Here is a 22602-nt window from a genome sequence, read left to right on the forward strand (position 1 = left end):
AATTCCTAGCAGTACTAATGTACTGAAATTGCTATCTCAATCTCAACAAGTATTTCTGACAATTTTTTTATCACAATATTTGTTTCTTGGTTCTCCAAGAGCTTTCTAGATTACTAGTAATAACAACTGATCTTTCAGGTATCCATGAAAATTCACAAACTACTAGGTGCAAAGGAAAGAAGTCCCTGTTGATAGTCCAAGTAGTATGTTCACTGCAATAGTAAATGTGCTATTGCTGTAGATACAGATAAGATCAACTAAATTAGGCCTATAGATAATGATAACAATATAATGTATAAAATAAGTTTAGGAGATAAAGTTTATAAATTCTGTATAAGAATAACACCAGCATGCAGTGCTGCAATTAATTCATATTGAGATAAATAAAAGTTAGTGAATACATTTTAATTCTCTTATTTCTCAAGTTTTGAAGGACTGCAGATAAAGAAAAAAAGTGAAATGGTTTAGGAGCATATCATTGCAAATACTAGGGTTTGCTTTCCAAAAAACAAGGCAAAAGAAGGAATATGTATGCTCATAGGTGACCAGATTGAGGAACATTTCCTGTTTAAGTATTGCATCACCGTCATGGCCCAGTAACTTGATGCTCTACCCACTTAACCATCTGTCCTATCCTATATCTAACATATTAGCTATTTAACTTCAGAAATGAAATTTCTTACCAGTAGTGTTTCTTGTTAATGTAGAATGTGTAACTATTATTTCTGCATAAAAATATAAACATAATCATCCATTTTAGGTACATGAATTAGCTCTGACGCTATAAAAACTATAATTCTTATGATGAGGAAAAATAATTGGAGGAATTGATGACAAGAAAGAACAGTAACTACACTTTCTCCCCATTTACAGTCACACCTGCTTAGAGATTAAATTGTATTTTTATGCTACATTAAAACAGCATTTTCTACAGGAATGCATTATGTTTCTGAAAAGCAATTGCAAACGGCTTTGTGAACTCAGCAGTATTTTGTGTTCTGCAGCCAGCACTTGTGTTAGTGTCAATTAATCTGTAATTCTACTTCCAAGAGAGGAAAAAAAAAGAAGAAATGTCACTCAGAGGAACATGTATATACTTTTGTTCAATGTGAAGTTTGTTGTAAGTTTGTTGTGAGAATTTTGTCAGCCTTTGCAAGCTCCTGAATCAGGCAGACAAAACTATAATGGAGTGTTTGATCTGAATGCAGCCTTCTAAAATTGTCTCTTTCAGATGATTTGCAGTCTGGGAATACATATTTTTGTCTAAGCACTCCAGTGTCCCAGCTACTGTAGCACCTATGACAGTTTTGATCACCAGATTTGATTACATAATATTTATTTATTTATTTATCTATTTATCTATTTATTTATATCTTGTCATATTTTTATAATGGCAAAATAATTTTGCTCAGGAACCACTGATCATTATTTCTGTCACATCTCCTCTACCATGGCAGTGAATTTCTTTCTGTTTCAAGACGTTAGAAACATACCTGGATACTAGCAGGCTGTTCTTTCTCTTGGCATCTCAGTCGAGTGAAAAGAATTGTAGTGAGTGCATAGCTCCTATATTTACTATGAGATCTCACAGAGAAAACCATATACATTGTTTAATGTCTCCTAGAATCAAAAGAAACAGCAGGAGAACATCTGTTCTACAACAGTACACCTTGGAAAAAGGGATTATAAAGCTATTTTATCTGGCTGGAGTGGTTTCAATAATTGTGAAAGGACGGGTTAATTTAGGGGTTTTTTGTGTTTTTTTTTTTCATTTTGAGTCATGTAGAGTTTTGAGTAGTTTGGTCAAGAATAGCCAACAATTAAAAAAAAAAAAAATCCTTGTTGCTCTTAACTGCTAAGAGTGTGTTAGATACATGACAATGCCAAATTCCAAACCCAAAATGCCACCAGTAAGGTAATCATATGCATATGTGGATTAACTTAACTGTTTAAAAATTGGTTAAAAAAAAAAAAAAGTTGGTAGAAGTGATGAGCTAATATTTTGAAAGATCCATCTAGGCACCAGATTCGCTCTAAAAAAGATTTGACAGGCTCTCTCTTACATTTACAATAATAGCAACAATGCTTTAGTCCCTACAATAGCTACTTTTGTGCATGCTGTACAGACTCCATGCTTTCTTTTAAATCTGTATGATTACTTCCATTGAATTTAAGTATTAAGTATTTAAAACACATTAACAATACTGCAAATGCAAAGAAAAAAAAAATATATATATGATGTTCTAACACCATCAGCAATAAAATCTGACCTTAATAAGCAACTAACATTCAGAAATATAATACTAAAAAGATTAAAACAATTTGCAGGAACCACTAAAGGACCTTGAATCAATGGAGCCTCTGAATGTATCTCTCTGACTTACTTCCTGCTCAGTGTTTGTATTTGCAATTTGGCAATTTGTTGTTACTGAAGTCATTCTATTTTTTATCCAACGGCAGATAAAGAATTCAGTAATTACTTAAAAATTATCAGAGTTTTAAAAGAAATACAAGCATCTGTCTAACTACAAGAATACTAAGAAACCCAGAGCTAACCCAGCAAATTAATAAATACAAGGGTCATAATAAATTTGAATTATTTGGCAACTAGCTTATTCACACACAGAGAGGAAAAACATTACATATAGAAAGGCCCTGAACAGTCAGATAACATTCTGTTCTACGCAGAAGATGCGAATAAATGACTTCCAGAAGATCTTTCCAATCTGAACATTCTACGACTTCACATGTAAGCTCATGTGAATAATTAGTATCATAGTCTATACTTATATATACAAATTTTAAAAATGAGGGAGAAAACTGTGGTAGACCATTGCAATTTGACAATCTAGTTAAAAGATAAGGATGCACCTCCCCTTCCCCAAAATCCTAACAATTACTGAATAGAAGAATGAAGTCAGAACTGTGCAGGGAAGGTCTTTTTCAACAGTAATTACTGAGGATATATCACTTGCAAGAGAGTTTGCACTGCACAGCATCATTTGTCATTACAACTAACTATTGAAGAACCATTTGTTTAATGTCAATTATGTAGAATTATAGAATGGTTTAGGTTGGAAGAAACCTTAAAGATCATCTAGTTCTGCCCCCCCCCCCCCCCCCCCCTTTGCCATGGACAGGGACACCTTCCACTGTATCAGGTTGTTCAGAGCTCCATTCAACCTGGCCTTGGATATTTCTAGGGATGGGGCAGCCACAACTTCTCTGGGTGACCTCTTCCAGTGTCTCACCACCCTCACAATAAAAAATATCAATTATTTAATATCTTCTTAATATCTAATCCAAACCTACTCTTTTTCAGTTTAACATTTTTACCCATTTTCTTACCAGATGCTGTTATAAAAAGTTCTACTCCAGATTGCTTCTAGGCCCCCATAAGGTACTACAAAGCTGATGTAGCATCTCCATGGAGTCTTCTCCAGGCTGAATAATTTCAACTCTCTCAGCTTATCTTCCTGTTAAGTATTTTTGATAGTCTTTTTTGTTAAATACGGCAATTAACTTAAACTTCTCTCTTCTTCAAAGGATAGTTTAATGTTTACTATGTTAATGACCCGCTAAAAAACACTCTCATTGAACATCGGTGCTGTGAGTACAGGAAATGTGAATGAGAGAAACCAAATGGGTTGGAATAGTTCCCAAAAGTACTGAGAAGGCTTCTCTTGGCTTTTTTTTTTTTTTTTTTTTTTTTTTTTTTTTTTTTTTTTTTATGAAGAATAAAGGCTAAAGGTCTTTAACTGTTGAGTTCCACATCTTATTCTATGGTACTGAAGCACCACAGAATGTATTGTGGAAAGCCAGATAACCACACAAAGCTTCCACGAGATTTCTGTGCAATGCAATGGCATGGGGAAAAAAAAAACTTTAAATAATAAAAACATTTACTTAATTTTGGATGAGTGATTCTACATAGAGTATTATCTAGATATAGCATAGATAGCAGCCTAGATGATGTTTTACGCATTTGACTTATAATTTTACAATTACAATTTTACTAGGGCCAAATGAATCTAAGAAACATGGCTCTTTCCTTCTGTATTTAAATACTAAAATAATTTTAGGCAATAAATCTATCTTACCAAGTCTGAAGCATTAAAGTTCTAACTGACCCTTTCTTTATATACTCAGGGTTACAAAATATCCTAGTTTTCACAAAAAAACATTTATCTGTCCTACAATTCTGTCCTTGGAGAATAGGAAGAAAAAAAGATAGGATTTTAGATATTTTCCTGAAGTACATGAGTGACAGAAAGTTTGGCAGAAAACTGTTTCTGTGATTAGGCTGAAGGACATATGGAACTCCCACACACATCCATTACAAATGAAGTACATCTATGAAGACTTCCAAAGTATTCCAGATGCCACAGACTGAATGCCCTTGTAGTTCACAAAAAGTTCCTGACAGAAATATTGAACAATATGTAGGAAGAATTTGATGTGCGTATCTAAAGTCATCTTAGGGTGCTTTTTCAAACACCTAGACAAGTAGAGCCTATGTAGATAACAGACAAGGGAAATGTACCATCTCCAAATACAGCTGGTTGAAAGGAAACACCTGTACATGGAAATAAATACTTGTGACTGATAGCTCTGTGCAAGATCTTCAGGTTCAGAGATTTATCTTGCTCAGGGCATCAGTAACAACACAGAACTGAAGGAAGCCACCTTCCACCAGATTCTTTGGTGCTGAATGACCTCTGAACAACTCAGGGAGACAGAGATAACAGAAGCTCCTCTGAGTCAAAGAATAAAGAACTAAAAACCTTACAGAACATAACAGGAGTTAGGGAGCTGGTAAGGATCTAACAGCTCTTCACTATGCGCTTCAGTAGTGTTTCAAACATCACAGCTGGTTTCACATTCACAGATCATAGTAAATTAAGTACTTTAGTTGTACTTCCTAATCAAAAATTGTGAGAGAAGAAAAAGTTAGAAAGGTTAATGTCCTGACATCCAGCAGCTTGCAGGGTGGTCCTTTTCTGAGGCCAGGTCTGTATCTCTAACTGAGGACAAAAACTGGAGACCAAAAAGACTGAGTCTCAGGAGAAGTGCATGCCCACCAGTGGATTACCACCAAGATCGACCGACCAGCGTTGTTGGATCCAAGGCTTGTGATATCTTTCTTTTTCTCTGTCCCTATCACAGTCTTTCTTTCTCTTTTCCTTTTCCCTTCTGTTAGAGCAAATGTATGTTGTTTTGATACTGTCCATTTTGTTTTGCTCAGTCTCAAATTCAAATCCGTTCTGTGGTTGCCAATAAACACTGTTATATTTTCAAAGACCACTGTATAAACATTATTACCCCTCCTGTTACTGCATAGAAAGAATTAAAGCAGCCTACCTTTTTCCCACTGGGTGGGATGTGACAAAAATTAACAAAAATTTGCATTCTTGGAAATCCTCAGTGCATAGAAATTCTGAATAAAATCTCCCAAGAGTCATAATAGTAACAAAAAACAAACAAACAAACAAAAACCCAAACAAAACAACAACAACAACAACAAAAATCAAATAAGTTTCCAAAACCTGTAACACAGGTCATATTTTGACTTTACTATTTGTAAGGTTTACTATGTTCTTAGAAGATACTAACTGCTAGATTCTACAGCATAAAATTAAACATAACAAGACATGATAAAACTGAAAGATATAACCATTATACTTTTCAGGTTAATAAGAGGAGGACAAGGGTCAGAGTTAGAACTCACAGAGAGCAATGAAGCTTTTTTCTATGTGTGGAGCCTGTGTGGAACCTTATGAAGCAACAATATCTTTTATATCATCTTTCTTCCTTTGATTCCTAAAAGTTACTATCCTTTCTCTGCAAAAAGGAAGGATTTTGTTTATTTGTATTCTGTTTATGTTAAGGAAGTGTTACCAATCCATTAAGCAGAGTAACGATGAAAGCACCACACATTGTGGTGCTTTACAAAAATTGGCTTCTATTGCTGTTTCATTTATGAATTATTCTAGAATAAAAAGAGGTGATCTTAAGCTTTTGCCATCTTATTTTTTAACTTGACACCAGCTTGAATTATCTTTTACCAATTGTCCTCTGCAGTCTCTTCCCTGCTTAATCTGTTTTTTCTAGTATTTGAACCTTGATTATCTAATTTTCTGAATAAGTGAAATCCTTGAGTCTCAGTTCTAATGCTCTAAATGCTCTTTCCTGCCCTTTTCTTTATTGCCTCATTTCCTTAATACTTCTATCATAATGAGCTCCTAATAACTGCACACTGTATTTCAAATGTTGTTGTGATCACTGCTGTCTTTTTCAGTGCCTAAATTGTTTCTTCTTTTATTTAATTCTCAGGTAACACTGTAATTTTATTTTTGAGTTGAAGATATTAATTCAGCTTTTTAATTTTTATTTTTCAGTGGGGTGTAGATCCTGATATTTTTAGTCATACTGAATGTAAACTTCATTGCTCAAATGCTACCCCTGCTTTGAGATGGGAGACTAAGAGAAAGAATTTGTGGTAGTTTATGTTTTTGAGAGAAGAAGCATAGTATAATCAGATGCCCTTATTTTGGCTGGGAAAGAATTAATTTTCTTTTTAGTAGCTGATACAGTGCTTTGCTTTAGATTCAGTATGTGAATAATGTTGGTAACGCTCATGTTTGGTGGTTGTTATGTAGTGCTTACTCTGAATCAAGAACTTTTCATTATTCTACTCTGCCAGTGAGGAGCTGCACAAGAAGCTGGGAGGGGACATGGCCAGGACAGATGACCTAATGTGGCCAAAGGGATATTCCATACCATAGAAGGTAGAAAACAAGTGGTATTTCTTTGCCAGCTAGTGTTAAACTGCAACAGCATATAACATTTCCAATTTTCTAAATTTCTAGCTCTCCAGATACCTGCCAGCATAGTAAGTGGTTTGTGCAACTGTGAATGTATTCACATGTAGGATTACTGTAATCCCTAAAGCTGATCCTCTTGATTTTAACTTCCACTGCCTGGGGGTCATACTGTATTTTTGACTATGCAGTGCAATATCCCAACAACAGAAAATCTGCTGGAGAGCTATTGTAAAGAAGTGCAATAGAATGGGAATGTCCACATGTGGGAAAAAAACAGAAAGAACAAACTGGAGAGGACAATCCATAAGTATGACTTGTATTGATGGCACCCTGGTGAATAAATGATGAACAAATATCCCAGAACATCTTGGGACAACAAGGTTAGGAAATGTAAGACAAATTAAAACCAGGAAAAGCCAACACTCAGATTAAACAGAAGATTAAACTGTAAGAGATGCCAAAATGAAGTTATTGAACAGACTAGGGGACACCCAAAGAGGGGGAAAAAGCACCATGTGGTCTGATGAATCAGACATGCAAAGAAAAGACTGAAGTCATTGCCAGCTTGTAGGTGGCACTAAAAGGCAGACCTGAGACCAGCACACACTGCCTCGGCCTCCTAGCTCCCTGTGAATATATCTTGGCTTTGCTCTTCTTCCCACAACTCATTCCAGCTTCAATTTCTGTTTTGTTGGAGCAATGGGAGCAGCTGCATCAATAGCCTGATAGGATTTGGTATATTTTCCCCCAACTTAGTAAGCTTGCATATTATATTTCTGTTTGACTACCCTGCATGCAAGAAATCTTCAATCTAAACTTGCTCAGATTTTTTTCTAAAATATTTCCTTCCATCAATCTACAACAAAGACATCTCCAAACTCAAAGTAACTGGCAGTTAAAGAAAAGTGTCAGTGTTTCATGATATTTACAATGCAATGGTGCATGAACTAAACAAAAAATAAATACTTAAAAGGCACCTGCACCAGTTTTGAGGACAAGAGAGATGAATCAAAGTGTCTAGAATAAAACTCTCTCCTTTTAGGGGTCTCCTCAGGGGATTCTTTTTGTGTTCTCCTTGCTTCTCCCTTCCCAGTCTTCTCCCTCTCCCCAGATCTAATACTAATTTTGCAATTCTTGTAAAGAAGAAATCATCACCACATCCTGGGAACACTTTAAAGGGCTTTCTTCCCACATTTTCTGATTTGCTTATTGTCTGAGAAATTCAGTATATTGTGTGCTTTCTGCTTTGATGACCTTTTAAATCTTTTGTTGAACACAGAAATTGCACACGTCTAGCAGCTCCTTCACAGTCTGACAGTGTGCAATAGATTTCTGAATAATTAGCTATGCAGGCTAAAACCTTCTCAAAAAAATTGCAATAGCCCAAATAAGCAGCATTTGAGTCAATGCACACCCAAAACTGATTATGGATTAGGGTGATCAGTAAGCACAACATATCTATCAGATCAGGTATTAGACATTTTAAACCCACGCCTGCTTTTTACTGTATTAAAATAGTTAATTTTATACAGTGCCTGTCTCTTCAAACAGCACTGTAATACAAGGATATACAACTATGCCCTTTCCTAGCAAACTAATTGTTATGGTGTATCTTGTATCCATCTTGAAAAATATCAAAACAACCATCTTCAATATCTCTACTCAGTTCTATACAGAGGCATGTAAGGGACATGTCCTGAGAAGAAAGGAGGAGTGTAAAAAGTGATATTCAAGAACTGGTTTGGATATATAAGAAGATTTTTTCATCTCTTTTTTTTTTTTTTTTTTTTTTTTTCTTTTTTTTTTTTTTCTTTTTTTTTTTTTCTTTTTTTTTTTTTTTCCCCCAGAGAAACAAAACTGACCTAGGAACAAACTCAGAAAATTCAGCAAAACTATATAGACTTTCATTTTTACTGAAGAGTATTTCTACATCAGTTCCTTACTGTCATGCTTCACAAGATTTCCCATCAGAAAGTCAGACAGAATAACTATGAATTTTACATTAGCCCAGTACCTTCTAGGACTACATTTTATCAGAGCCAAATCTAATCAGAAAGTTACATTCTTTACTAAGAATGAGTCCCAATCTTGTTTTGTACTTTTTCATCCTGGACTCACAAATAGATTAGACAGTCCAAACTGTGTGGATGCATGAGGAAAGGTTCTAGGCATGTTACTGCTATTTCTGTTCCCTATCACTAGACAGGAAAGCAGTACTTACTAGATTTCCCTTTCTCTGGAGTGAATATCATCTGCTCAACAATGCACTTACACTATTGATAAACAATATCAAAGGGGTGGGGGAAAATCACACATTGCATGATCTTTTAATGCCTGTTCCATTTTTATGGTAATGTGCCTCTCCAGATATTTACAGATTAAACGGTAAAAGATCACTCTGTGACTGACAGATAACACTTGGAATAATTACCTATATGGCACTCAGTTGCATTAATAAAATTATCCTATAATCTATGTCAGCTAGATTTATTCTTAAAAGAAATGTTAAAAAGGGCATTTTCCATTCTTCTTGCACTGCATTCACTTGTGCTTTTTCTCAGGCCTTGCGGGAGAGTACCCTATGATTAACTGGGCTGTAAAAAGCTGAGTTACTCCTCAATTCCCTTCTATTGGATATTTGGAGGATAGGTTTGAAGACCTTTGCAGGGATGTACTGAAGGACTGTTATCTGCACCACAGTGGTTTAAACTCCAATTTCCCTGCAAAGCATGGTGTTATCAGACAAGACCAAAAGTTGAACTCATATGTTTGCCCTTAGTCCAAGATAAGCTAGCATGAAGGCATTAATACATTTAGATGAGATTTTTCATAAGTGAGTAGGACTTATTTAAAAGCCCAGTTAAACTTTGCAGTGAAAAAAACGTCTGGCAGCTGAAGGCATTTATGTGATTCGGGATAGAACATAAGGGCATGAGTATCACATTAAATTATCAGCAGAGATTTCAGTAGGAAACATACTTTAGAATGTGCTGCAACTTGAACACTTTACTGCCTACCTTTCACATTGCATTTTAGATACAGTATGTAATTTAAGGGAGAGAGTGCTCAGTTAAAATGTCATTTTAAAACAATAGGAACTTTCAATTTGTATCAATGAACTTGAACCAGGATGGATGGATGGATGGATGGATGGATGGATGGATGGATGGAAGGAAGGAAGGAAGGAAGGAAGGAAGGAAGGAAGGAAGGAAGGAAGGAAGGAAGGAAGGAAGGAAGGAAGGAAGGAAGGAAGGAAGGAAGGAAGGAAGGAAGGAAGGATGGAAGGCCCCAAAAAAACACCACCAGCAAAAATCCAAAGCAGATTTACAAGAAACTCCACATAAATTCTATAAAATTCTTTTATGCATGGAAAAAAAAATCACTGATCAGAATGCAAAATATGTAGTATGTCAGTTATTGCTATTGTACATAGGTTGTACTAATTTTAAACAATTTACAAATGAAGATGAGGTATGTTTGCAGGGGGTTTTAGCCTGTACATATTTTTTTTATTTAAGTTGGTTTCCTTATAACTTTCATAGTCACTATGAAAAGTAGAACTAGGAAAGCACAAGAATTTTAATATCTATATTCCTTTGAAATGTGAAATTTTTATGGTTTTGTTTTCATCCCCAATTGGAATAAAATGTCAAAATACTGAAAATTGGTAATTTAAAATAAATTCATTTTAAAACAGAAACATCCTCGTTTCTTTTAAAAACATTTGTACATTCTATATAATTTTATTCCCGCAGTTAGATTTTTTTCATTTTCAATTGCATTAACACTATGTCTTGGTAGTGGTTTACACAAGATGTTGTTCACCTTTTTTCACATGCATAAGACAAAACAAAGAACATTATTTTATAGAATGTATGAATTCTGTATTTTTTAATATAACCCAAAAGACTACCATGACTACACAGCATCACTAATTTACCAACCCATTTTTAATTTATTTGCAAAAGATTATGTGAGACTGAGAGCTCCTTGTGGTGTCCAGTGAAGATAATACACTCCCATTTACAGCAATGGTCTTTGGATGATATTCTGTTGTTCTCACCAGTGATTTGGAGAGAACATGAATTCTCAGATGTCTTTCTGAAATCTCCCCCATATAGAAGAAACTGCTTCAGATCATCTCATGAATTATAGCAGTTCCAATAATATGCGCTGGCCCTGCTTCAGAAGGCAAAATTTTGGAAAACAATCTGTCTTTCGCAAAGTGCTTAAACTCAGTTTTCAGTAGCCTGTGCCAAACAATCTATTTTGCATAAATTGAACTGAAGTTCTCAAAGGAGATTTTCTGTTCATGCTCCCTCGAGATTTTATAGCTGCCAGCTCAGTCCATGTCAAATTTACAGATAAGGGTATGACAGTCAAGTATGAACCTAGCTGGTCTCAGAAATAAATAAGGGAAAGACCCCAGTTTTTCATTCAAGTTCCTTGTGAAAATGCAGCCTCAGAATTATGAAAATTAAGCATGTGAAACATTGTTGTGAAACAACAATGGCTTCAAACAGAACAGTCCTAAATCCTCGTGAATTCTGTTTTACCATTGAAAATTCTCTGGTCTTCTTATCGTTTAGTAAATTGCTTTTCTCTGTCCTTTCATTTCTTCGCATCTTCAGTAGAAATAAAACCTTTCCTCCACTGCACCTTGCTCTGCTTTATTCCCTTTCAGTCTTTCACTATATATTGCATGGTTTCACACAAGAATAAAATTTTCATCTCTCTATATATCCTTCAAACTCTTTGCTGACAGGACAAATTTGTTAATTGCTTATGAATAAATAGCTAATGCTTGAATTACACATAAAGCATAGACAATTGTGAGCTTCTGGTGCCAAGTGTTTCCCTTCTGCAATTATTGATGCAGAGTGACACTGACTTTCCTCAGAAAAGGCACATGGCATTTCTTTATGCAGCCTATTAAGATAATATTATCGAATGGTCAAAGACATTTTTATACTTTGTTCCTGTTGGAACCAGTCCACACATGAAGCATAGCAATATAAGAAATTGTAGACAGCTTACACTCTCTCCCAGTCTATGTATCTATCCAAAAGCTTTAAAGAGTGCAAGGCTGATCCTTCTTCAATCCTCTGGAAAGCAGACTCTCCTAAAATAAAATATAAATCACTAAACCTGCACCTTAGATGCACTTTGCACTGGGCCTGCACTGATCAGTCACAATCACTTTTTGTGTCAACTTCACGATGTTTGATATATATAATATGTCTTGAAAAAAATCTGTAAATTGCCATTATAGCTCCATGCCAGCACCATATAACTACTCATAGCTGGACAGGTGCTCTATGAAACTACTGAAAAAAAATCCAATTGTCAATTCTTGACACTCACAAAATATATTCTTTAAACTGATTTTTAAAGTGCTATCCAAACGCAAGCTCTAACACAGCAAATGGTTCTGTGCAGAAAAACTCTGATTTCTACAAAAAAAGTCAGAACCTTTGAGCTTAGGGAAGCTGGGAAAATCAGTCACTTTAAACATCTCTGATTACATTTTCATACACCATCTTGTTACTTTTATGCACACGGGGTACATTATCACAAGTTCATTCAGTGATTAAAGATTTGATAACTTTTGATTAGAAGGATAGAGCATCCCTCCTATGAGGAATGGCTAAAGGACTGGGTTTCTTCAGAGAAAAGAGAAGGCTGAGGGATGACCTACTTCTGGCCTTTCAGTACTGGAAGGGAACCTGCAAGATGCAGAGAGACTGTTTACAAGGGTGTGTAGTGACAGCACAAGGGGGAATGGCTTCAAATGGAACTAGTAGGTTTAGATTAGATGGATAAAATTTTTTGATGTGAGATTGGTGGGTGGTGGGGCACTGGAACAGGTTGGAAGTTATGAACACCCCATCCATCTCTGGAAGTGTTCAAGGCTAGGTTGCATGGAGCTCTGAGCAACCTGGTCTAGTGGAAGGTGTCCCTGTACATGGAAGGGGTGTTGGGGAAATCAGAGATCTTTAAGGTGCCTTTCAACCCAGACCCCTCTATGATTCTATGGACTCTAATAATTATTAGTCAATGCTTCAGTCAGGATAATGCATAGCAAAGCAGATGTATGCATGACCACGCTTTCATGCTGTTAGCACTCGAGATTGACCAAGGGAGAATGAACTTCACTGGAGAAGCCAGGTAGCTGCCCTTTGCTTGGGTTCAGCTCAGACACACTGCCATGGAAATCCTGCAGACCAGTAAACACAACCTGATAATTGTTAATAACAGGCCACAGGTTCTGTGCTAGGCTAAATCCTGCCTTTTGGCACTGAGGCCTGACTGGACACAGTGGTACTCTGCCAACCCTTTCACTGTTAAACATCACTTAACTATTGACAGCAGTAGCTCTTCTAAAGCACTGGCAGAGGATGCATAAAATTATCCTGTGGGTGGGCTGCCATGGGTTTGTCAGTCTTGCCTTAAACACACCCACATAGTGCAGTTAATGTTATCTATGCACCTCAGGTCCGTGTGTCTCAGCTAAATTTAAACCAGGTATGACGCTGCTGTCAGTGTAGCTGCAGTGACAGCACAGCCTGCAACAATTCACTAGCAACACCACCAGGAGCTTTGTGGTGCCATGCCCAAGCTGTCAGCAGCTGCGGAGGGGTTCAAACACAGTTCCTCTTTAGCCCATACATTATCTCCTACAGGTGTAGTCGGTTCAGAGACAAGAAGAAAGAGGTACTCAGAATATATTTATGGTGTGTAAAGGTTTTTCCTAAGGATAGGGATCTCCAGCGAACCTGCAATAAAACACACATTGATTTAGCAATTTACTGCAAGTCAGTTGTAGGTCACTGGTGGGGTGAGGGAGAAGCTCCAGTCCTGATTTGACAACACTAAGACCATCTGTAGCTGGAGAATTGGTTGCGATGGTTCAGCTATCTACTTTGCATATTTAGAGAAATAAAAGGCTAGTTATTAAAATGTTAAATATATTACGATTTACTTAGCTACTGCATATGCATGACTAAAAGCATTATTCTTGGATACATATAATGGGTTTAATTATGATAACCTAATTTCATCAAGACAATTATAAAGGATCTGGTGAGACCATTGGAAGAATTTAAGTAGCTTCAGCTTCTTAATTCAAGTAGTTTGAGCTTAAATTGGTTTTGCTTGTATCTTTGACAAAGTTATTGTAGATATTTACTTTTTATGAAAAAAAATTTAACCTAAATCAGCATCTGGTTACCAAATTAAAAAGGTTTCTTTTTTTCTCTATAAACATGAAATACAGAAATATTTCAGGGTTCAGATAATTTTCAAGAGAAGTGACGTAAATCCCACCATATCCAAAATAATTCTCCTGGAATATGAAACCAAGGATATGGAGTCTCATCCTTTTGCCCTAGTACAGTACTTCAACAGGGTTAATGAAAATTCACAGTAATTTAAACAAATTAAACATGAGATCAAAATCAAGTTATCAGATACACCAGAGATTTTTTCTTTATTTTCAGGTAGTAATCTTCTTACTGATTAAGAAACATTGTAATTATACTTGTTCACAGTAATCAAGCAGTATTAGTCACCAATATTATTTTAACACTGCAACTTAAATACAATTTTTTCACAGAGTAGTCAGAACTGCAACAATAATGGTGAACTACAGAATACATTATTTAGTTCTGTTATTCTATAAGTGCACAACAGTTTCTTGGGCAAGCTTTCTGGCATGCAAGTAAAAAGCCAGACTTCTAAGTACCACAAATATGTCTTTGAGGGTTATTTTCAATTAGTTATCACATAGGTAGATCTCACTGCTGATGGAAAAAAGTAGAGGAAAAAAATAAATTAGGTGTCCCAAAGATGAAAAGTATTTTTTACTAAAAGAAAAAAAAAAATCACCGCAAAAAAACCCCCACAAAAAAACCCAAAAAAAACACCCCCCCCAAAAAAAAAAAAAAAAAAAAACCAAAAAAAAAAAAAAAAACCAAAAAAAAAAAACAACCTCCCAACAAAAACTTGGAAGAATCTACATGGAAAATCAATGGCTATCCACTAGGAAGACCAAAGATTAATCTTTGAATGAAAAAGGAAGATCACCTCAGCTAACATCAGATGTTAACAAGTATGCATGTCCAACTCTCCTAGTTACCCTAAATTCCTTCTGTAGTCAGTGGAAAATAACAGACTTGTGTATGTAATTTTCTTTTTTTCCACTTGTACTCTTAATCTTCTTCAATGAAATTTCTCTGAAGGGATATTTTACTTCCCTGTTAATTCCAGCATAGCAGTCTCTAATTAAATTAGTAGCTCTTGGGCAACAAGGACTTAAATTGTCAGCATTAAGTTTAAAGTTGTCATGCACCCTGTATGAAGTGTTACACTTCATGCAGGATTTCACATCAAGTGAAAAATATGAAGAGAAAGAAAGATATCCAGGTCCACAAATGTGACAGAGCTGAGGTGAATAGATGTATGTCTTGTTCATTAGCCAAATGCTGTTATTCAAAGACCTTTACAACTCATTATCCAAACAGCAGAGTGCTGAATTTAAGAACAGCCCGTCCAAACAGCCTCCCCATCAAACGGGTGAGGGAGACATATATTCTATCCTGAATGTTATTACAGTTGTACAAATATTTATATCCTGAAGGAAATTACTGCAATTCAGAACTCCTTGTTTTCTAATAAGGGTGAAAAGTCAAAGCAGCCTCACAAGTCTATGGTTGTGTTTAGATTCTGAACTATACTTTGAATTCAGAGTTCCCTAGGAATACACTATGAATGGAGAAAATTGCTTTTGACCTTTTTAGTTAAAAAGTACAACACGTTTAAAGTGGATTTTCTTTTTCATACACAAGACTTATTTTTCATAAATGTATGCAGAAATAAATTTGAGGCACTTTTGTGGGTTTTTTGCTCAAAGCAACTTTTTGTTTTAAATACAAATTTTATTTGTATTTAAATGTAATTGCAGAAAACTAATGTTAAAAAATTAAAATAGCAGAAATTATTTGGTACCTACTTTTAATGAGTGACTATGATCATTGAGCATTATTTCCATTATCTAAAAGGACCAGAATTGCTAATCATCTTTCATTCAAAAGTGGCATTTTTGTGTTTTTCTAGTTTAACAACACTATGGATAAATGGACATTAGACCTAGACAGTATTCCTGTGAGTCTAAATCAAGTAGAAGTTCTCCACTTTTGGAAATAGTGACTGATCCATGCACAGCAGTATTTCTCCAGAAAATGGCCTTGGTCATCTCTGTCCTGAGTGTCCAGTTAATCCTGTTGCAGGGGTACAGTTGGCAACTGATTTATTTGGAACACTCCTCCGATTTTACTGCTTTCTACTAATCAGTCCTTTATATTTTGCACTGATGCAGTAGTCAGCATGTTTTACTGTTTCCTGCCACATTAGGCACATGGAGTTGTTTTTGATTTTTCCATTAGCTGCCAATAGATCTGAAAGCATTCCTCATTATTTTCTTTACCACCCAATTCAGGCAGTTATTTAGCTTCACTGAATTTGCAATTCTGTGCAATGTCACTTTGGAAGAGCTTGTACTAAGCTTATCTGGTCACAAAGCTTCCTATATTCATTGCCTTGACACACATGTTCACAAATTAAAATTCAGGAATTAGTTAAAAATTTGTAATGTACTTAAAAAAAATAAAGATAAAACCAGTAATATTTTATACCTTGATGCACTTGGGGTGAAAAAAAAGAAGAAACTAAACTGCTGCGTGACTGAGATGAGCCTTCAAAGGAGGGGTGCAAGAAGCAGTCCAAGAAAGAAGCCCAAGCAAAAAGAAAAAAAAGGCCTGAGCAAAAAGAAGTCAAAGTCATTGAAGTCCAAGCAAAAAGGGGTTGAAGTAATTTATTTTCCTTTCAGTTCAGTCTTATATACTGTTGCAGCTCTAAGCAATTACAGCTCTAAGCAATCACATCCTTAAGCAAGGATTTCTCAGCAGTTACAGAATTAGCCTGTTGTTTGCATTACTTGGCAGACTTACAAAACTACATAGTTTCAAAAACCATGATATCTGCATATCCTGTGCTTTCCCAGTTCTTCTCAAATCTGTGGTCACTTATCCCATGGTCTGTATCCCACCAAGGCCAGGATACGATTAAGCTCCCTTGTGTTCTCTGTTTTGTCCTCCATTTGTTCTCCCATACTAAACAGCACTTGGTTTACACATTTTTTTTCCATTTTATGAGAGACTTGACATGATCCTTAAATTTGGGTTCACTTACTAGGTCAAGGCAGGTAAGGACAACAACTATTTAGTGTGTGATTTAACCTGTGCATAACTCACTTAAATGTAATTGCAAAGTGAAAATTATCCATTTACTTTCCCAATAATCTGCCCAATTAATCAGTCACAGAAGGTTATTCAGCATTAGACAGATAGTGCTAGGCTTCATGTAAATCTTCTCTAGCATTCATTCATTTTATGTTAGCAGACTCACTGTAGTAACCCAGAATGCATTAACTCAGTGGTAGAGAAAAGACCTTTATGGACCTGATCAATAGAGTTTATTTCAAGTACTATAAATATGAGGGGTAAAACTTTTACAGTTAGTACCATATTACCCTAGAATATGCAGTTTTCACCATTTTTTAAATTTTCTGGTTTTCATTACATTGCTAAACAAATCATAAGACTATTAATAATAGAAATTTTAAAATGGCTTCAACTTCCAAAATATAACCAAGCAACACACTAGAGAATCATAAACTTCCGAATCAAGAATCATATTTTTTCTTAATTTTCAGCTCCTTTTATGATTCAGTCAGATCTCAGACTATCCTATTTTGGGGTTTTTTTGAGTGTTGAGGGTATGTTTGTGGTCAATCACAAAAAGTTGGGCTTTTTTATTAGGAGAAACTTTCCAAAGCCAAGCTACAGGTCAGGCCATCTGGGTATGCAGTGCAAGGCATTCAGACCTCCAAGTCAGACTCTGCTCAGTTTACTGCTCTCTGTAGAATCTAGTTATGTGAACATAAAAGTTTCCTTCATGGAGGATTCCTACTTCAGCAAGGGTGAACTGATTACAGCCCATCTGCCTACCTAGATGTACCTGAACCACAAAGAATATATTTTTCCCCCATATTAACCTTAGTAATATTATTAATAGATTTATAAAACCTAATTTGAGTGTTTTAAACATGATATATGAGACCCCCATACATACACAATAATCTAATTACAAAAGAATTGTTATGACTTTAAAAATCTAAAATTACTTTGTATTTTAGCTCAATATCACAAAACTTTTAGAATATCTATTGGGAACTTTTCTTCAAAATCACTTTCAGATACTTAGAAACATAATAGTAATCAAATGGAAATTTACATGATAAACATAATTCTCAAGATACAACATCAACATTTTTTTGTAATTTAATTTATTATTGACTCATTTTCCATTCAAAAGTACTGTCTAAAGGTATTTCCCACATACTGGAGAAAAGTTATTACTTGCAGAGATAATTTATGGAATCACCAGAGTTAACCTTCTTCAGTAATAAAGACACACTTTAAAAACAAAACTGTTGTGTGGGTTGGTAAAAGCTTTGCACACGATGGTTTTGTGACAAAGATGAAGCCTTGAAACAGCTTTGAAGTAGAAGTTTGGCAGTGCTTCAAAGCTGAGAGATGGCACAGCATAAAGGGCTGTTCCCATTTTTCCCGACATTGGAAATAAAAAGACTAAAGCAGAAGGATGCATTAAAGGGAGGAAAGATTAAAACTGGTTTTGCCAATTGGGTAAAACATAAAAAGAATAAAATACATAAGTTTTCTTGGTTTAAACACACACAAAAAAGGTAGAACATGTCTGAAAAGACTTTTGAAAGAAGAGTATAGTTGACTGAATGGTCCAAGTTTAAAGCTAAGAATTGTATAAAAGGTTTTTTGTTTTTTTTTTTTTTTTTTTTTAAGAGATATTTCCTCATATTTATATACTATTTATATTAAATACATTCATTCTTTCTCAGAAAATTTTACTTGTGATTTTTCTCAGTTGATCCCTTGTAAACAAATCAAACTATTAACACTTCCTCCATTAGCCTATTCTTCATTAAACAACATTCAAATTTTCCCTAATGATAGAAAAAAGAAGCAAGTGAAATCATTTCAATTAAGTGAAAAAGGAAGAAAGCCTTTCCATATGTACTGTCAGAAATGAGAACAATTCCAAAAAGACCACATAATGTAAATAATAAGGAATTTTTTTTAAATAGGTAAAACAAACACCTGACAAATAGTTTATGTACAGCTGTTCATTTTTTAGTGCAGAGAAAGGTACCAGATTACTTGTATAACCGGTAAAATCTGATTCTTTTGGGGACAGATTTTGCATGTGTACTTAGGTTAGATTGTTTTCAATGCTAAAAGAATGCATGCATAAAAAATTAGGGCAGAAATCTAATCTGTGTTTCAAACTTCTAAGGCATGGATTTATTTTTTTTTTTTCCTGTTGAGGGCAAATAAAAAGCTAAGAGAAAACAGACAAATATTCTGTAGACAGAACAATCATAATAGTCCAATTGTGTGGGAAGCTGGAGGGTTCCAACTTGCATACCACACAATCCAAAGAGGAATAAATTTCATTCATCAAGGCAGGAGATGATAAGGATGCAATCATGGACGTCAGGGTAGGGAGGTAAAAGTCTCATCCTAAGCTGTGGTCATTCAGTGCCATATTTACAGCCTCTGTGGAACAAGACACTATTCTGAAGCAACGGAAAATGAGTCAAATAAAGGGTCATTCTACCCAAAGCAGAGTGGGAATGTGACAAGATCACAGGTTTCCTTTCCATGCCTTACTTGCTGTGCAGCTCTATTACAACTTGCCGAATAGTACTGCAATAAAACATTACTCACATTAACGATACAAGAGGCTGTGTCCTCAAAGCACTGTTCCTAAGACTGGCTAGAGCTTCTGCTCTTAATAATCCAAAGCCCTCAGGTCAAAGCATCATCCAAATATCTGTACCCAAAGTAAAATACATATTTTCAGTTATTATGTTTTTAAAAGCAGCCCAGTTTTTTAGAGCTTGTCGGCATCACAGAAAACCCAATTGTCTGCTGGCAACTTCACAAAAAAAGTTCTTAATTTTTAAAAAAAACCCCAAAATCAAAACAAACAACTCAATGACAAGATTTTACTAAGCAAATGACACAAACAGAAAAATAAATAACAATAATGGTAATAAAAAAGCAGGGCAAAATGCCACAGCACTGTTAGGGAACATGAACTCATTTTTCTGCAATAGCTGAGAGAAGGAGAATCACCCCAAACCAACAGAAATTTAACCTTACTTTGTTTTAACCAAGTATGGTATAAGCAAGTATAAATTTAATCATTGGAATTCAATGTTCTTCTATTATTACCTAATAAAATACACTCCCTTCCTTCCAAAGCAAGCTGCCCTATTACAGCCTCTTACTAATTACCCAGGACTTCATACCATGCTGTTGTTTCTCCACAGCCTTGGCTTCAGTAGCCAGCATATCAACCACAACCCACACAAATAACACCCAGAAATCAATTTATATGCCACCTTTTCACCTCTCTTGATTTCAAGGAATAGCTGCTTTTCTCTCCTTCTACTTCTCAGTAATCATAAAACCCACTAGATTTCAGCCATTAGTGTTTACAGAATCCATGAAAAATGCAAAACAGAGCAGATGCAACATTTTTTTTTAACTTACTGACAACCATAGAAATGCTAAGCAAAGGTCTCTCAAGCTCAGCTGTTTGTTGTGTCTGCTAATCACCAGATTATCAGCTTTTTAAATTCACTAAATTTACTAAATTAAATTCAGTAAAATAAATCTACTGATTGTTTACTAAGTCACTAATTATACCATGAATTTCATATTATGAAGGCAGCTAGAACAATGACTTAATATACAAGATTGACAAAGACATTAATCAGTATCTCTCCTGCTACAGAAAGTTACTGTTATAATACTGATGAAAGGAACTATTGTATTTAAAACCAATATACTTATTTCTAGAGGCTATATTACTGCAAAATATTTGCATGTCTTACATAAATAATGCAAACAGTGAGTGAATACTTGTCTGACATCAGTGTATTTCCTGAATAGGTCTGAGGGAGAATACAATTTTATCTCTTTGCAAGTGGAAGGTTATTGGAAACCTGAGAGAAAACGAGTCATTCTTTTTGCAGATTTTGGGAGGAAAAGAAGCAATGTTTCATTGAAACTGATGCATTAATATTCTGTATTATTTATTCCTTGTGTAGGGATTTTTTTACATTTCTATGCTTTTTCCTCCCTCTTCCCCATCAGCAAAGCATCCTTAAAAAACAGAGTAACCAAAAGGACTGTGCACCAGCTTTTTCTGACAGGTTTGGAACGATTTCTCCCTGTACTAATTAGGAGGATCCTTGGGTGTTCTCTTACAGCATGTACTAAAACTCAGTCTCAGAATTAACACTAAAATCCAGCCACTATTAGAAGTATCACACTTTGGGGTTTATTTCCTTCGCGTTATGATCTCCTCAACACTCAAGAACTAATGTGATCAGCTTGTCAAAATGTCAAAAATTAACTGTTATAATCTAAGATGTTATATAACTTGCAAACAATATTTTGGCATTATGAAAATGCTGCCAAAAGAAAATAATATGTGAGCCCATTAGTACCTGAAGGGTATTATCAGCTATATCCCCAAACATTCTCACTGCAAAAATGTATTTACTTTTCTTTAGAAGTGATAGCAGTTGTCCATAAGTACGTCCTACTTTTTACATAGGCTGACATCCATGCAAGGGATTTCAGCAATTTCTTAGTGAAGGTTATCTTCTACTTCTCTCCTACCAACCAATGCAAACATAAAACTCACTGCTTCTTTGTGTCCTACCATCCTCAGACAGAGCAGGTGTCATTTCATTGCTTCTCTTCATGCAAATGTGATATCTTCCAATTTTAAATACGTAGTTGTTAGCAGACACAATAGGAAACACTGTGCTTCTTACCCTGGTACAATGATTTGACAGCAGTTGGTCAAAAGGCATCCCCCCTTTATGGGCCAGATAACATTGCAGGAAGAAGACCTGTTCTATCCTTCAGTATGGCTCATTTGCCTACAGAAAGATGAGCACAATGTACTTTAGGAAATCTGGAGCTAAGAGCTATACTTTTAGAAACTTGCAGGCATCAAATAGTATCTTGTAATGGTGAAACAACAGCATACTGGGCTGTATCACCACAAGCACTGCCACCACTTTCCCTTTTTTTGGCTGAACCACATCTGGAATATCATGTCATTTTGAGTTCCAAAGTATTAAAAAAAAAAAATTGGAAAAATGGAGTGACTACAACAGAGGGCTAGCAATGTGGTAAAGGGGGACTTGAGGACATGAGACAAGGTGAGAGCTGGCTTTCTGCAGTCAAGATAAGAATAAAGGAGGATCTTATCACTGTCTTCAGAAGGGTTGTTCTGTGTGGTGGTATCTCCACCCTTAAAAACTAAACTTTGATGGCAACACACTAAGATTTCACTTTGAGTAGAAGTTAATACAAGATGACCCCTGAGAGATCAGATCATCTATAAAGAATTGGGGGGGGGGGGGGGGGGTATGTAGAGTTACAGTGACTTCTGTTACTTCTGTTGATCCTCTTACACACAGAGGGCATTTCCAGCTTAAATTTGTTCAGAACAGAACTGATATATCCTTTCAGCTATATAAGAGATTCTAAGTCAAATTTCCATGTTAACTACAACTGCAATCTTTAAATTACAT

At 35.4% G+C, this 22602-nt stretch overlaps 1 long non-coding RNA gene across 3 annotated transcripts in view; it reads right to left on the reverse strand.

The window, feature by feature from the left end:
- Positions 1-22602, reverse strand: part of LOC136302657 (uncharacterized) — a 32157-nt gene that overhangs the window by 4440 nt on the left and 5115 nt on the right. The window lies entirely within an intron of this gene.

The sequence above is a fragment of the Chamaea fasciata genome, unplaced genomic scaffold (assembly GCF_029207755.1).
Source record: "Chamaea fasciata isolate MVZ Bird 193981 ecotype frontalis unplaced genomic scaffold, bChaFas1.0.hap1 SCAF_1, whole genome shotgun sequence".
In the NCBI taxonomy this organism is placed as follows: domain Eukaryota; kingdom Metazoa; phylum Chordata; class Aves; order Passeriformes; family Sylviidae; genus Chamaea; species Chamaea fasciata.